A 17162-nucleotide genomic window follows, 5' to 3' on the forward strand; every position below is an offset into this window, starting at 1 on the left:
AGGACCCGAACGTGAAGACAACCCAGAGAGGGAAGACACCCTGACTGTGGCAGTGAGACCTTGCAGAGTGATAAAACGCCTCAAGAGGTGGATCGAAGATATGGTGTGAGACACTATTTTGTGGCGAGGATGTAGTGTAGCGAGACATGCTTCACGAGTAACTCACGCGAAGCCAGGTGGGTCATGTGACCCTAGGTTACTTGGGAAACCACGCTGTTACAATAGAAGCATTAGTGTAGGCTTGCACGCCGGAGACCACAGATTCCTTAACGAGCAGTTCGTAAATGTTCCCAAGTTCCTGGCTCCGCTAGAGTTCCTGCTGCAGTTCTCCTAAAAACTCGGTCGTCTAGCGGACTCGATCCTCTGGAACGATTTACTGACATGTCCCTTAACTCACATGCCGGTGCAATGCGCCATCTCTTTTAATTAACAATAAACTTTTATCTTTCCTACCTATCTTGTTATATTTATTTGCTTTCCATGTCTTCCTGATAACGTATGCTCACTGCCCACCAGTAAGCAGATAACGCTCTGCCGGAGATGCTATCTCTCTAGCAGCACAGCACACTCTCAGCAACATCTCACTTTTTCTAAAGCACGAGTTGTTGCTGTAATTAAAAAACACGGCCATGATTAATAGCACGTCCTTATTAAAAGGCGAGGTGGGTGATGTGCACTTTGCACGTGACAGCCGTGGTATTTCACGTTTTGCTTGCGCCATTGTGCGGGCCGCGAGGGCCGATGGACGCGGCTGTCTGCCTGGTTATAGTGAAGATGGCGCACGTCACAAAATGGCAGCTGGGAGACAATCGTTTCTGATAACTTTCTCCACAAACAAGGGCTGCTGCTTTGTGGCGATGACAAAGGAGGCCTTTCAAGAGATGAGAGTCTCCCCCTAGGGACCCATGTATCCACAGTAATTACGGCTGATACTAATTCACGGGCATTGGATTAATGTGACGGTCCATTTCTTCCTTTGTCTCCTGCAAGGCACAGCTTTTGTCAATGCCCATTCTAAGTGAAGCTGCTGAAATATTGTCAAGTTCAAAGATGACTTCAGCAGGTGTTAAAAAAAATATATAATGTACTTTCAGAACTTCAATGTTAAGGTGGAATTTATGGGCCCGTAAAATTCCTTTACCTCCTTTGAATGACCATATCGATTTGCAGTTTGAAAGGAATTGGCAATGAGGCAGAAACTGAGCAAGTGGACTTGATTGCTTTATAGTAACCATGAAACTGGAAAGAAAACGAAAAAGATTTCATTAGCTTTCGGGGTCAGGGCACTATTGGGTATGGTGAAATGCAGGGAAAACGGACTAGTAAAAACAAGGCTGGACAAAACCTAACAAAAAAGAATACAGACAAGATGGAGCGTGGAACTCTGAAGATCCCATATACATCATAGGCGACATAAGAGCGCTCTCATGGACTCCAGAGACTTGCACCTACTTAATGGTAACTGCACAGATGACATTCCTTCCCAACCAACATGGGAGCATATGGGCCGAACTTCATTCCTTGACTATATTTATGTTTCAAATAACTTTCTTCCATTTGTGAAGAAGTTCCAAGTCATCAAAACCATGAACAGTGATCACCATCTCCTGTTGTTAGGGTGGAAGGGCCCTGGTGTTCAGGACCGGGTTGTAATGCCAAAAGAACTAAACACTTAAAATGGAGGGTTACGTTGGAACAGTTCCATCATTGCCACAAGAAGGGCAACCAGGCCTCCAATCATAAACACACTTTTAATTTTGAATTGGTAGCCTGGAGAAAGGAGGTTCGAAAGCTAGCACGAAGAGCAACTACGTCCGGCTCATCCAAGGATTTTCGCATAGCCTGGTCCGCTAAGTCTAACTATAAAAACTGGCTTTCTTCTTCAAAGTACAAGCAATATCAGGATGACTCGGAGGCCATGCTGAGAGCTTTAGCTGGTAAAGATCCAAAGAAATTCTGGTCCACGTTAAAATCTGAAGAGATGGGTCCAAAATCAGATCAATTTAACTCGATTAGCGAGGAAACCTGGACTGACCACTGCAGAGGCTTGTATAAAACGGTTCATGTCATGCATAAAGCCATTAATTTCTTCGACCACCCTGAGCCATGGGTTTCTGCAATTAATGAGAGCACTATTGCAAGGTGGATTAAAAAAATGAATGGGTCGAGAGCACCTGGCCCTGATGGGTTGTCTAACCTCATGCTCAAGGAGTATCCCAATGACTGGGCCTTTTTCATCTCCATTCTACTTAATCAAGTTACCACCACTCAACAACTGCAGAGTTCCTGGTGGAGAGCAATAGTGGCACCCATACACAAAAAGGTGATTGGGGGATCCAAAGAACTATCGCCCTATCTCTCTCCTCAACGTTATCGGCAAACTCTGCAGTTCCATCATGGTGCTGGGAATCTAGATCTTTTGATTCTCTTCAGACAGGCTTTGTTAAGGGCCTGGGTACCTCGTTAAACGTCCTTCTATTACAACTGTTGAAGGGCACACAGGAAAGCACAAACCTAAGATATATATGGTGGTGTCCTGTCATTTTTTTGAACGTGAAAGTTTCAAATGACAAACTTTCGAATTTCTTTTGTCGAAATGCCATTCTTTTGACAATTTCTTTGTAAAAAAATTGAAAGTGCCGTGGACATGGGTTAGGGTTAGGGTTGGGGCTTGGGTTAGGGTTGGGGGGTGGGAGGGTAGCGTGGGGTTGGGGGCTGGGGAAGGAACCCCCCAATATACACTAAAACCTTGAAACTTTGCATGGAGCTGTCCAGTGCTGACATTACAGCACTGGACAGCTCCATGTACCGTTTCAAAGTTTTTGTGTATATTGGCATTTTAATTTTTAATTTTTTTACTTTGAAACGTTACATGGAGCTGTACAGTGCTGTAATTTCAGCACTGGACAGCTGCATCTAAAGTTGCAAAGTTACAAAAAAAAAAAAGCATTGAAATGCTACTTTTAACATGTAAAAGTGCATTTCAATTGAAACCAGTCCATGACTATTGGCGACGGATTGGTTTCGAAAGAAATGCACTTTGCATGTTAAATATAGGCTGTCACAGCTTTGTTTTTCGAAACTTTATTTTCGAAACTTTTGTTTGCAGAAACTTTTTTTTTAAATTATCACTATGAACCATATATATCTTTGTGGACCTGGTTCAAGCATTCAACCAGCTTGATAGAACCAAACTCTGGTCAAAGCTTGAAGGGAAAGGCTGCCCGAGATCGATCCTTTATCCCATCATAACCATGCACTCAGAAACTTCCTTAAGAGTTACTGAACAAGGCAGGGCTCCTTTATAATGAAATACTAACTTCGAAAGGTGTCAAGCAAGGATGCCTCATGGCACCCGCTCTCTTAAACTTTTTCGTGGAGGACATGTCTGCAGCCTTTTTGTCAATCAGATCATTCCCCCCGAAGGTTGGTGGTGTTCAGTTACCTTGTCTTCTATAGGCGGACAATGTTGTGCTAATTGATCAGACCCCTGTCGGCCTCCAGAGGCAACTGAACGCTCTCCAAACATATATTCAAAAGAGCAACCTTGAAATCAACAAGGGGAAAATGAAACTCTGACCTTTGGCAAGTGCCCTCGAGGGAAAAGTCGTAACTCTTTGTTCCTGGGTGGTGAAAGGATCGAGCAGGTACAATCCTTGAAATACTTAGGCGTCTGGCTGAGTAACTAAAAAATCGAAGCCCCAATGTTAGCTTACCTTATTGGAAAAATGAAGGATCTCACCAGTCAGGCCTGAGCTCTGAACAGAAAGTTTGGTTGCTTCTACATCTTGCCAGTAGTATGGTACCATAAAGCAAATGTCATATCCACGGTAACCTACAGGTCAGATGCAATGTTCAATCTCCCGGACACCCTCTGGAGTCGTCTCGAGGGGATATTCTGGAAGAAGGTCCTGGGTGTCTCTCTATCCACTCCGATTGCCATCATCCGGAGAGAACTGGGCCTGAATTCCCTGAAGTATACGGTCAGTTTGAACAGACTTGCCCTGTTCAGAAAATGCTGCAATCTCTCTCGACCTATGATTTTGGAGATGATACATAAAGAAATGCTCTCTGGCTCTAGCTAAATTCTGCAAAGATGGCATCTATCCATGATGGACCTCCTAGCAGAAATCAGCAGTTTTTCGACCAATCGATGTCCAACCCCACACGAGTGAAAAGTAGCTTATCCACCTGTAGAAGGCCGAAAGCTACACACAACGTGTGACTATTTGAAACAGTTCCCTGACAAAAAGATCAGAGACCACTTCATGAGAGCCCGTTTGAATTTACATCGAACCAACAAGATTCAAGCAACTTGAGGCCTATCAACGGTAAAACACTGTCGGCACTACAATGACGATTCTAAGTTCAAATCTTTGTTCCACATTATCGATCGAAACGCTTTAGATCTTTGTTCTCCGGTTTTGAAATTTCTGACTGTAACAGATGGTGGAGGTCTCTGATGGTAGGACACAAGACCAAGCAAGTTATCGCAGCGGTCACATTTCTAATCAAAGTACTCCCGGAGATCGGAAGTGTTAAGGTCCACTGACTGTTTTTTTTTGCTCTTTTCTTTTCTGTTCTTTTCAATGTTATCTCGTTTCTTTTGTTCATAAGGCTGAATGTTGAATGTTATCTGTTGCTAAAAAATTGTTAATTCAATTTCAAATGCAAATAAATTAATTAAAACGGACCAGTTCTCTTTATTCAAGGGAAGCTGCAATTTTTTTTTTATTTTGGCTTTTAGATGCTAAGCCTTAACTATTGCATAAGAGTACAGCTAATGAGAAATGGCATATGAGGACGGACACAAAGCTTGCAGGGGCTGTTTAGTTATTTACCCACCCATTGATTGCCCATAGTCATGCTATGACCATTTCCACCCACTTCCTGCCCATTCCTGCCCAAAACATCCTCCGGTCTCTTTGAGCTATCTTTATCAAGCCTTGCCATCCTATTTTATTACACTAAGTGCCTGCATTGTTTTATCAAAGTAGTCTTCTGAGAGCTAATTGGGCTCATTACAAGTTTGCCGGTATCCTGCCGGTTATTCCGGCTTTGGCAGGATACTGGCAAACTGCCCCTACCGTTTACGCCGCCTGGTATCCCAGTATTACTGGGATATTGCAGGTGGCAGAAACGTTGGTAAATCCCCGTTCCCTGGAGGGGACTGCCACAATTACCATCCCTGGTAATACTGGTGCCAGTAATAGTGGCATTAATTTGCTAGTAGGGGCCTGATTTACTGGCAGCTCAGGGCTGGAGGTAAATTAGTGCCCTCACCGGCAAACTTGTGTTTTGCCGGTCTGGTAAAATTGCAGGTGCCGGAATTACCAGCATTTATACCAGCAATTTCATTGGACCGTCAAAACTGTAATGAGGCCCAATTACTTCATTGGAGCTGTACACATGCTATTGGTGTAACAAAAATGTCTTTACCAGGTCTTTCTTCAGCCACTGAAGTCCTGTTAAAAACAGGTGTTCGCCAAGCCAACAGTTTTAGCTTGTGTTTAAGTATTAGGCATTTCTGAGGTACTACTATTAAATGCCCAGGTACTCGCTCCATTTTGCAGCTCCTACCATCAATGGACAGTAATACCACTACTGCAGCACCAGGCCAATGCTTTTACCATGCCTACCAAAACTGTTGCCATTGCTAATGCTTGTTTTGTTCTGTTATTTAGTCCCAGCTTGATTCTTTTGCTTACCATTTGTGAGACTTTAGCACACAACTCACACTGCTTAATATTGAAATGGTTCTGTTTGAAGTCCCTTTTCAGTTTTCGTTAAATCTAGCTAGGAGTGCAGGACTTCTCTGCTTCCTATCACTCCTCTCCACCGCACTCCTTTGCACCTGGCCTTTTCTTGGAAATATTTTGCCCTTAGCCTCTGCCTTTTTAAACCATTCCTCGGAGGGCTAATGGAAGTAATGTCCTGAGAGGCAGGATGTACCATGTATTAATGGCGCTGCTGCATTCACTATTTAATCCCCAGTAAATAATTTAAATCGCTATTGGGCTGTTGAGTTATATTATGTTATCAAACATTTATAGTGCGCCTGTTACCATCCCAGTGGTCTTCCCGCGCCTGACCTTGTCCGAAAGGCGGCATATTGTGACCATGCCAGGTTGGCACCATACCTCGGTCTGTGGTTAAATACGAAGAGGGTTGAGGTGAAAGAAAAATAAATATTAGACAGTGGGTACGACAATGGAGATGGGATGAAAACAGTTGCTGTAACGGAAGGGATAGCACTTGTCAGGGGTTTAACTGGCATGGGAAATCAAGCCAGGGCTCATTAGAGGGCGTGGCCTAACAGGTGGCAGGTGATCCCCACCAGGTAGCCCTTTCCAAAGACCATCACCCTCTCACCCAGGGTTTAAGGGTGCTAATCCATCTCTTAACTAAAGGGATGCCTGGCGGGATTTAGACCATACCTTTTTACCCTTAATTGTGGTGCTGACCTCTACCATGCATCCCTTTAACTAAGAGATGCAGGAATCATGGCCCTCACACCCCGTGGCAGAGGGTGTTGATCCCTGCATCTTGTGCTTGAAGGGATGACTGGCGGGGGTCGGCAGCTCTCTTCTTCCTTAACGGTCGCGCCAACCCTCGCCAGACATCACCATTAACTAAGAGATGCAGCAATCACTGCGTGATTGCTGGATCTCTTTGTTAAAGGAATTCCTGGTGGAAGTCATCACCACCGTTATGGAAGAAAACCTGAAGCCAAGGCCTTTTCTTCTGCCTGCACCTCAATTATGGAAGAAAGGGCATTTTTTCTAAATCCCAAAGTTCTTGTGCATCTGCGAGAACTTAAGGCTTTAGAATAAAAGCCCTTGACATGGTCTCAACAGCTGGGGCCACCAGGAGCGTTAGTGAGTTAGTCCCAGCCCAGTTAGCGGTTGTGGTAGAATGGATGCACGTTTGTAACAGTGATTAGTTATCAGTGTGTGAGAGAATTTCTGCAATATATATGGCTAGATGCACTGTGAAGCCAATATCTAGACCAGTTAGTGCTAGGCGCTAGATCTAGTTAGTGTGTGGTCACGTGATGGACTTGAGAGGTGCTCATGTGGGCACCCATAAGCTCAAAATAGAATGCATGGAGATTCCTATAAAACAGTGTTACATCAATGTTCTTGGTCCCCACTTGAATATCTCAGTATGGTAGCCTAAACATGCGCACAGCCTATAAGAAAATCCAAAATGGCTCCCCTCGTTTATGTCACCAAATCTAAATTGACCAGACTACTATAGAACATGTTTGGCAGGGGAGGGGTGGGGGGAGGTCGACTAAAAGCTATTAGACTAAAAAGGAGTTTGAAACAAAAAAGGAAAACACTAATTCCCAATCTGGCAACACAGAATGGGGTATAAGTAGAGCATTGAGCTGCTTTGAAACCTCCCAAAAAAGAAAAACGGAAAGTGCCTAGAATCTGAGAGGTATCAAGAACTCTGAAACCCCTTGAATCTGAGAGGCACTGAAAACCCTGTAGTCACCTAGAGGTTGAGTGCAATTGAGAACCCTGAACGTACATAGAAACAGAGAGATATCAATAGTGTCCATAGTACCTAGAACCTGAGATGTTAAGAACCCTGAAAGACACCTGGAACCTGAGTGACACTGGGAATCCTAGAAGGCATATAGAACCTGAAGGGCACAGAGACACCTGAAAGCAACCAGAGCTTGTGAGGCATCAAGAACTTCAAACATATGTAAAACCTGAGAAGTGTTGAGAATCTAGAAAGGCGCTTAGTTCTTGAGGGACATTGATAACCCTGAAGAAGCCTGGATCATGAGAGATCACCAAGAACATGGTGCATGGAGAAGCCTAAAAATGCATAGGACATGTGAGGCACTGACATCCCTGGAAGTGTCTAGAATTTAAGACATCTAAAAAAGCCTGAAAGTGGATCAGACCTGAGACAAGTGAACACAGAAGAGCTCCTTGCATTGAAAAGGAGGAATTTCGGAAAGAGTGAAATTGGAAGGAAATAGACCGTGAATCCGGATACGGATAGAAAGGCTGACTGGTAAGCCTCAGAGAGACTGGAGCCTCCTGACACAGATGTTAGCACCGATTTTACTTGACACTGCTGCATCGGATTCTTCAGACCTTCATGTTCTACGTTCTCCATCACTGTTCCAGATTATTGTTCAGTGGAGACAGTTCTAGCATCATTCCTTTTTAATAAATGTTTTTATTGGCATTTTGATAAACATAATGGTAAAGAAAGTTTCCAGATTTCGTCCCCCCTTCCCTGCTTCCCCTTCCTAGCTCTGTATTAACCCTTTATTCTTGTAATCCTTCTCATCATTATACATTTTCTGGCTCTGAGTCGTGAGTAGCATCCTCCCTTCCCTTTCCATTGTAGCAGTTCTCTGGGATTGGGAGGATAGCTCAGGGGCAACGTGCTCGCCTTGGAAGCAAGAAGACACGGAGCAACACAGGTTCGATCCCCAGTTCCGCGCTTAGAAACCTCTGGGTATTAAGCACGTTATAAATAACCTATCATATCATATCATATCCCACCCTCCTCCCGTCCCGAGAGGTATGCAAGTCGTGAAGAAGTGCTCCCCATTCCAGCTCCATATCACTCGTCTCCCTATCCTTCCCTTGTTCATGGCTTATTATCTTCTCTGCCACCGCCCATCTCTGTAAATCCTGTAGCCATTGACACAACAGGGGTCCTTTCGTGTACTTCCATGAAATGGCCATCCGGAGCCTTGCCCGTAGCAATAGAAAGGCTGCTATTTTCCTCCACCTCCTTTCCTTCTACCCCCTGTAAAGCCCCCAATAGGCCGTTTTTAGGAGAGCATGCAAACCGCCCCCCCCCCCCTACCAGGGTATTTGTCCTAGTAGTCGCCTTATTCCAGTATGTCTGTATTATCGGCCACTCCCAGACCATATGCCAAAATCCTGCTGAGTGTCGATTACACTTAGGGGAGATGTGAGGTCTGTCTGGAGATATCATGTGTACTCCCTTTGGAGTCATATATACCTAATGCAAGATGCTAAACTGTATTAACTTAAAGCGAGTGTTCCTGGATGCGTTCTTTACCTGTGTGCATATTTTAGTCCATGCCTTCTCTTCGATTGGTCCCTCCATATCCCTCTCCCACTTCTTTTTCACCTTCAGGGGCTCCAGAATTACACTGTCCTGTAGTGCTTTATATAGAGCTGATATTCCATGTCTTCCCGTACCTATAGTCAGCAGAGATCGTGGGTTCCTGTAATATGGAATCCCATTTGGTCACCAGAGCTTTCATCAATGTTGCGTAATTTAGAAATTGCCCCCTCGGCATCCCACATTTTATGGCCCCTTCTGTGAAGGGTAATAAATTCTCACCTTCAAATAAATCTCCCATTGTGAGACAACCGGCACTAGCACATCTTCTGTCCCCAATATTCCACATGACTGCTGTCACCTTTGTATCTGTCCGTAATGGTATGTCAGGGCTATATCCCTCCCCTATACGCAGATTCGTGCAGACTCTTTACTATTCCTGTTGGACTACCTTTGTGAGACACGATGGGACCATTCCTTTTACTTCCTTCCATAGCAATTCCAACCCTGTGTAGTTTGCAAGGGGTTTCCCCAACAGCCTTATGTCGACCTCTGCATCATTAATGTCCCATCTAGATGTGTGCTGTAGCTGGGATGCCAGATAGTACAGTTCGAAATCAGGGAGAGTCAAACCTCCCTCTTGGTATGTCCTGTGGAGTGTGTTTAGGGCTACTCTATGTCTTCCCACTGCCCACAGGAAATCGGAAATGTTACTGTCTAACACCTTGAAAAAGGGAGGTCTAATAGGAAGTGGGATATTAGCAAACAGGTAAAGTAACCTAGGAAGTATGACCAATTTATATATCGTGATGATCTTCCCCATTAATGGGAGTTTCTTCCAAAATACTATTCAATCCTCAATGCAAGTACTGCCCGGCCTATGTTATAATGAAAGATCTCTGTTACTGTATGATGATTCTGCACTCTCAAGTATGTAAAGGGATCTGTCTCCCATCTCATTCCCACCTCCAGTAATTCCCTTATTGATCTTCTCTGAGACTTTTTACTGGGAAGGCTACTTATTTGCCTTAATTTTTCTGAAATCCAGAGAAAGCCCCCAAGCGTTCCAATATCTCGATTAAATATGGAATATGTAGTCGTGGGTTCTGTACATATACAAATCATCTGCATACAAGGAAATCAAATCTGATTGGCCACATACTGTTCTACCTGCATCTGCAAATTGGCCTCTTAAAATACATGCTAATGGTTCCACCACCAGGGTAAACAGGATGGGGAATAGCAGACAACCCTGATTCATGCCCCTTTCTAACTCCACCTAGATGAGACCCCCTACCGGTTTTTATCTGTGCCATTTGTTCATGATACCATAGCTTTATCCAATTCATCATATTTGGGCCCATTCCATAACGTTGCAGGACCTGAAAGATTCACTCCCATTCGACCGAGTCGAAGGCTTTGACAGCATCCCGAGACACCACAACCAATTCCTCCTGTAAATTCTGTACCCTATCAATAATGTGCTGCAACCACCGCAGATTTATAGTGGTGTTCCTCCCCCATACAAATCTGCATTGATTCTGGTGAATTAAGTAGGGTGTCTCCTTCTTCAGTCTACTCATGCGAATTTTACCAAGAATCGTTGTGTCTAAATTAAGCACGGAGATTGGACGATTCGATTCACATCGATGCGGCTCCTTCGTGGGTTTCAATACCACCACTATAATCGCCTCTCTCTAAGACTCTGGCATGCAACCCTTCTGAAAACAAAACTCATATAAACATTTGAATTTTTTTTCCAGTAAATCTGAGTCGGTCTTATAAAATTCTTCCGGGGGGCCATCCCCACCCAGTGTTTTCTCTGTGCCAAGGGAGTTTATTGCTGCCCTCATCTCCTCTTCCGAGATAGGTTCCTCCATGGCTTGTATAGACATATCTGTATGTCTCGGAAGAGAGGCATGTGTTAAAACCTCCTCCGAGTCAGTCGAGTCCACAAGACCCGCACTTTTGTACAGGATTACATAGTAATCATGGAAAACTTTATTTATACCCTACTGCAACATGACCAATTAGCCTTTCCCTGATTCAATCAGTGCTATGATACCATTTGGTTCTTCTCTTTTAAGGAGCCATGCCAAAAGTCATCTGGACTTAGCCCCCTCTCCATGGATCTTAACTGTGTAATTGACATAATCATGTTTCCCAAGATGCTACTGCTCTTGTTGCCAAAGGACACGTTCTCTTAGAAGTTCGGCATCGCACTGGTTACCCATCGCCAGTTCCCCTTCTAATATCACAATGGGTTTCTCCACCTCCTTCAAATCAGCCTGCAATGCGGAACGGATCCCACATGTCATGGCTATACACTTCCCTCTTATGGCTACTTTAAAAGCCTACCAGACTATGTCATAATCATCTATGCAACCCTCGTTAGTATCAAAATATTCCACAGATTCCTGAATCTTGCTCACATAAATCTCATCTCTTAGAAATTCTGCCTTAGCCTCCAGCTAGGCAGGACATTTGCTTCATATCAAATTGGGGTGGCTATAATAATTGTGTGTCTTTTATAGTCACCACAGCATAACCAGGTATGGCTTATTCTTTGAGATTACTCTTCCACCAGACTAATCAGCCCCAAATCATATGACTCTCAGCGGGAAGCGGTCTGATATCATTTCCCCTAAATAATCAGCCTCTCTGAAGTTGTGGAACTGATCCCGGCTCACTATTATGTAATCGATCTGTGAGTAGGTGCCGTTTGGGTGTGAATAGAATGAGTTTCTCTGCGTCCGTCCATGCTGCTCTCGCCACAGGTCAACTAGGTCTAGGTCTAACATATTTTGGTTCAATGGCTTGTACATCACTTTGGGATGTAACCTGTCTAGGGTCGGGTGAATTAAACTATTGAAATCCCCTCCCCAGATTAACTCCCCCTAGCTCTGTCCCCAATCATCTGGACCCCTTCTGGAAAATATGTGTCATTATCCCGGTTGGGTGCATGCGAGTTAATGAGACTTACCTCCCTCCCATCCTGAGTGCCAATAAGTACCTGTGTACTACCCATATCATGCTGCTGTGTTGGTAACATGCAAAGGAATCCTCCTGCTATCCACGTCAGGACCTCCCTCAAATAAGACGAGTAAGTGGCACCATACACTATTCCTCCCCAACTCCTCTTAACCTTTTCCAATTCAACTGCTGTCAAATGTGCCTCTTGGAGGAGCGCTATCTTGATCTCCCACCTCTTCTGATACCCCAGGGTCTCTCTCCATTTGGTGGTCTTACCAATCCCTCACACATTCCACATTAAAATCTGGACTATCCCCATGTTATCTCAAAAGACCCCTTCTCCGTGTCCCATGATGCTGCCTGATTGACAGATTCCATGTGTAAATCGTTTCGCATGGTCTGGCTTCTCCCCCTGAACTCCCAATCCCCCCTCATCACATCCCAAAATCCCAACATACCCTCCCAACACCCTCCCGATGCTTTGATATAACTAACAACTTAATTTCAGCCCTCAGACATGAGGTCTGCCCTAGCATAATGCCTTTAACTTGGGCGCTGAATAGATGCAATTGCTTGTCTAATTGCTTACCTATGGCTTCTGTGCCACCGCCTGGGGTGGCTCTGCCATCTCTCAGCTTATTATGAGAACTATTGCCATGAGGCAAGCAGTGTGTGACCATCTGAGAGCCCGCTCTTGGCTCCCCGCTCTCATCCACCATAAATACCAAATTAATACATTCAAATGCAATACGTTATGGTGGTCCCATGTTTTATGCCCTATGATATTCATAGAATATCTGTCATGGGACTCCATGCACAATTTCCATGTGTCTCAGTCCCTCTGCCACTCACTCAGTGTCTGTTCTCCCTGTTCCCTCTTCTTTGCTCTGTTGCAGAAGCTCTTCTTCCTTCTCTGACACCTTCACGGCTACCAGACCACAAGTTCTCCATCATATGGTCCCCTGTTCCGATGCAACCTCTGGGTTCCCGTCCGTCCCGCAGGCTCACATCCTTGTTCTCCATGGCCTGCTTCATTGGCCAACTCCCCTCTGCCTCCCACAATTCCCAGGCGACTTCTGGGGAGTTAGAGAACCAATGTACATCCCGCTGCATAACCTAGTCTATCTGGGTATGGTAGTATGCACCTGATACCCTTCTCTCTCAATGTCCTCTTCTCTCATTGTCCTCTTTATTTCATAAAGATGTTGCCGTTGTTCCTGTACTTATCTCATGGAGTCACGAAATATCATCACCAATGAGTTGGTGATCCGTATCGGGCCCTTACGCCTGGCTATTGGCAAGATTGCATTGCAGTCCCAATAATTAAATATCCTGGCTACCACTGGTCGAGGTCAGCTTCCAGGAGGGGTTCTGTGTGCAGGGCCCCTGGGAGCCCGTTCCATATCGAGAGCCCCTGGGTGCCCATTGTATGTTGTAGCCATTTTTCGAGAAAGAGCTCCATTGATTCACCCTCCTATCCATCAGGCAGGCCTACTATGTGTGGGTTATTCCTTTGCAAGCGGTTCTCTGCATCTTCTGCTCGTGCTTCCAATGTCTTGGCCATTTGCACTAACCCAGATACTTGTTGCTTCGGGATTTGCACATCCCCTTCCAGAATTGTAACTTTGAGATCTGCCTCTTTCTGTCTTTCCATAGCTTTCCTCATATCCTCCCTTATCAGATTCAGTTCTTCTCCTATCATACCTATGTTGGACTCCAATGCTGTCCTCAAGTTTTTTACCACCAATAACACTTCTGAAATCTTTGCCTCCAAGTTGGAAGATGTTTCCCCTCTGGAGCCACAGGACTCATTAGACTCTGGTTTTGCACAAGCGACCCATGCATTGCATATTTATCAATTTCTGATTGTTTCCCCTTATTTCTTGCCATGCCTGCCTTCATATGTTACCTCTCTGTGTCTTTGGTGTAATCAGACTATACGATTGGACTAACGATGAAACATTCTTCAGGGTTCAGCTGTCTCTGGCCTTTCAAAATGATCCTCTTATGTCCAGGACAGTGACCGCGTATCAGCCTATCAGGGCCAGGGGGAAGGGGTGGAAATGTAAATGCGTCCCTGGTCTCTGGACCTCTCACCAGTCCAAGCCTGACAGCGGTCTCTTCTTGTCCACTGTGGGGCACCTGTAATTATGCATAGGCACGCAGGTGCCACTAAATGCAAGTGTGCAAACCTCGGCCTATGCTCCTTCGCAACCATCCGATCAAGGCGCCGGAGCACGGGGGACACCCTCCGCATCTCCGGACATGTCTCTTCTCACCCGAAGGCTGCTCCTTCCATCCACTACCTCGTCCCACAGCTGGGTAGACTTGGAGCGTTGGTCCCGGAGCATTCTCCCTCTTTCTTCCTTGAAGCACCGATAGTATGGGAGCACAGCGATGGTCCAGCTCACTGCGGTGCAACCAACACTCCTCTCAGTCAGATTACTTCTCAGCTAGAGGCCGCTCTGCCCCGATGCAGTCCTTCCCAGCTGCCCGATATCAGATCGCCAGTTCCTGCACACCCAGCAGTACGGGGGGCTCTGCACTCCTCTATCGGCTCTGACATGGCGTCAACATTTTGCAGGTTGACATCTCTGTCTGTATCACGCTTCAGCGACCACTGTGCATATGCAGAGGTTTCCCAGGCTTTGGGACTAGCCACCCTACACGCCCTCTGCCACCCAGAGCTGTCCCAACAATGTGCTGGTACTCCGCCTCAGTCAGGATAATATAGGATCACGGCGGGTGAGAGGGGAAGCTCCTGGGAGTTACTTCTGCATCTCCTGCCCAATCTAACATCATTCTAAATGTTTCAGACTGTCATTGACTTTGGATATGAAAGTAGATGTTTGGCACAATGGCTGTTTGGAAGATGTGAGACTCTGTGACAGAACATAGTGTGGTTCCATGTAAGAGAGACTTTCAGTCTTGTCAGGAGATTTCTCAAAGTCCTTAGGTCGGGGCGAGAGGAGATACTGAATAGGAAAACAGGTCCTTCTTACAGCTTCCTTGACTTATGCATTGATAGTAGCAGGTGAACAATTAAATCTTAGCTTTCCTGGGGGAAGTTTGGTGAATAAGAACAAGGATGGCACAGGAAATCAGAGTCTACACAACAGCATTTTTAAAATCTTTATATCTCTTTTAAGGATGGTGCAGAAAATATGTACGTGCACGGAAATGTCGGTATACCTTAACCCTCAGGTTTCTATGGGAAGCGGTCATTAAACCTTAACACCAGGTTACGCGGCTTCAGTTCGGCTGGCATGAGGTTATTTGGTAATGACTGAAAAATATGAATGCAGGTGTTTCAGACGCAGTTCTCGGAGGTCCAGGAAGACAGCTCAGGGGTAACAACATTGGCTTGAAAACAGGACGGCGCCGAGCAGCATGGGTTCAATACCTGGTCTCACGCTTAGAGGTTTAAACCCAGCATAAACCAAATAAAAAAAGGTTTTATGTAGTAATAGTCTGCTAGACCTGTTGCTTCAATGCCACTATTGAAAGGGGCTCTGAATGTGGAGGTGGGGTGAGAGTCGCACGTGTGTGTTCACCTGTGCTGGGGAGTGGTGCAGTAATGATATGCACAATGCAGCATTTAGTGACTGACATAGCGCTAGACGTCCATGTAGAGATGAACACTTTGCAGAGGCAATAAACAGAGTGTAGACAGCATGGTGGTGGCACCAATGACCACACTCATGCTGAGAGCAGGTAGCATAGAGTGGGCAGCAGGTGTCCCACACAATATTGTTTCGTGGGACGTGAGTGCATAGCTCCTGGGTCCCTGGCTCGCTGTTAACATGTTTCAGACTCTGTAACTTCAGATCTCAGACTCTGCCAGTCACAGTGAGTATTGGGGCTCTTGCTTTTTCCATGGGGTTGTCTGGGATGGATTCCCGTCTCCAAGTGTGTGAAAGCCCGAGCTTATTTGTTTTTTTGTTTGTTTATAAAATGATGCAGTTAATGCTCTTTCTGAAACGTGGCCCTGCTAATCAGATCCCTTTTCATGAAGTGCAATGCCAAAATCATATTTCATCCATGTACATTAACTGCCTCAGTCTCCTGAAATCTGCAACTCCTTCTTCAGTGGCACAGAGAAGTTTCAACTGTCATATGTGCATTCCTGAAAGCCGCAAGCATACCAGGTCTCTGCAGACAGAGGTAGCATTATAGCTCTTATACCTTCAAACTGAAATGGAATAATTGTTGCCCTGTCAGTCTGGTGGAAGGATAATCTCAAAGAATAAGCCATATCTGGTTATGGTCTGGCGACTATAAATAGTATACAAATATTAAAGCCACCACAATTTGATATGATGCAAATTTCAACACTAGGAGCCCAGACCAGTAATGCCAAGGTGATGTATGCTAGCCTAACTGTCTCCTTTGCTCCAAGTGAGAGAATAGCCAGGTGTCAGGGTTCCATTGAATGCCTTGTTGGATTAACATAGAAGGAGCTCGTGCAATAACAACCTACCTAGTAACCCCAGGGGAGCAAACGTTTTTGGTTCCAAATCGAGGTGGTCTGCTAAGCCTCAGAACTGTTCTGCATCGTTTCTGGCACGTCCTTTTACAGAACGCTAGGGGTTGCCATGGAAACGCTGGAGGCCATGGTATTCGCGTAGGTACTCAGGCCTATGGCGGTGTCCTGTGCGCATGGTCAGGTGACCAGTACTTAAGCCGCGCCCATGCGCACGGCGGCACTTCTGAATTTGTCTGTTTTCAAAGCTATGTACATTGTACCTTGTCTTCTTGGCTCCTTGAATCCCTGGTCCGCCTTGTGACTATCCTTGCTTCCTTTTTGTCATTGCTCTCAAGTCTTACCTGCTCAAACCCGACTCAGAAAGTCCACGGACTGCATTTGTCTAATCCCTCACGTCTTACCTGCTCATACCAGACCCGGAACATCCACGGACTGCATTTGTCTAATCCCTCACGTCTTACCTGCTCATACCAGACCCGGAACGTCCACAGACTGCATTTGTCCAATCCCTCACGTCTTACCTGCTCATACCAGACCCGGAACGTCCACGGACTGCATTTGTCTAATCCCTCAAGTCTTACCTGCTCATACCAGACCCGGAATGTCCACGGACTGCAATCGTCTAATCCCT

The sequence above is a fragment of the Ambystoma mexicanum genome, chromosome 9 (genome assembly GCF_040938575.1).
Source record: "Ambystoma mexicanum isolate Mex_15411 chromosome 9, UKY_AmexF1_1, whole genome shotgun sequence".
NCBI lineage: Eukaryota > Metazoa > Chordata > Amphibia > Caudata > Ambystomatidae > Ambystoma > Ambystoma mexicanum.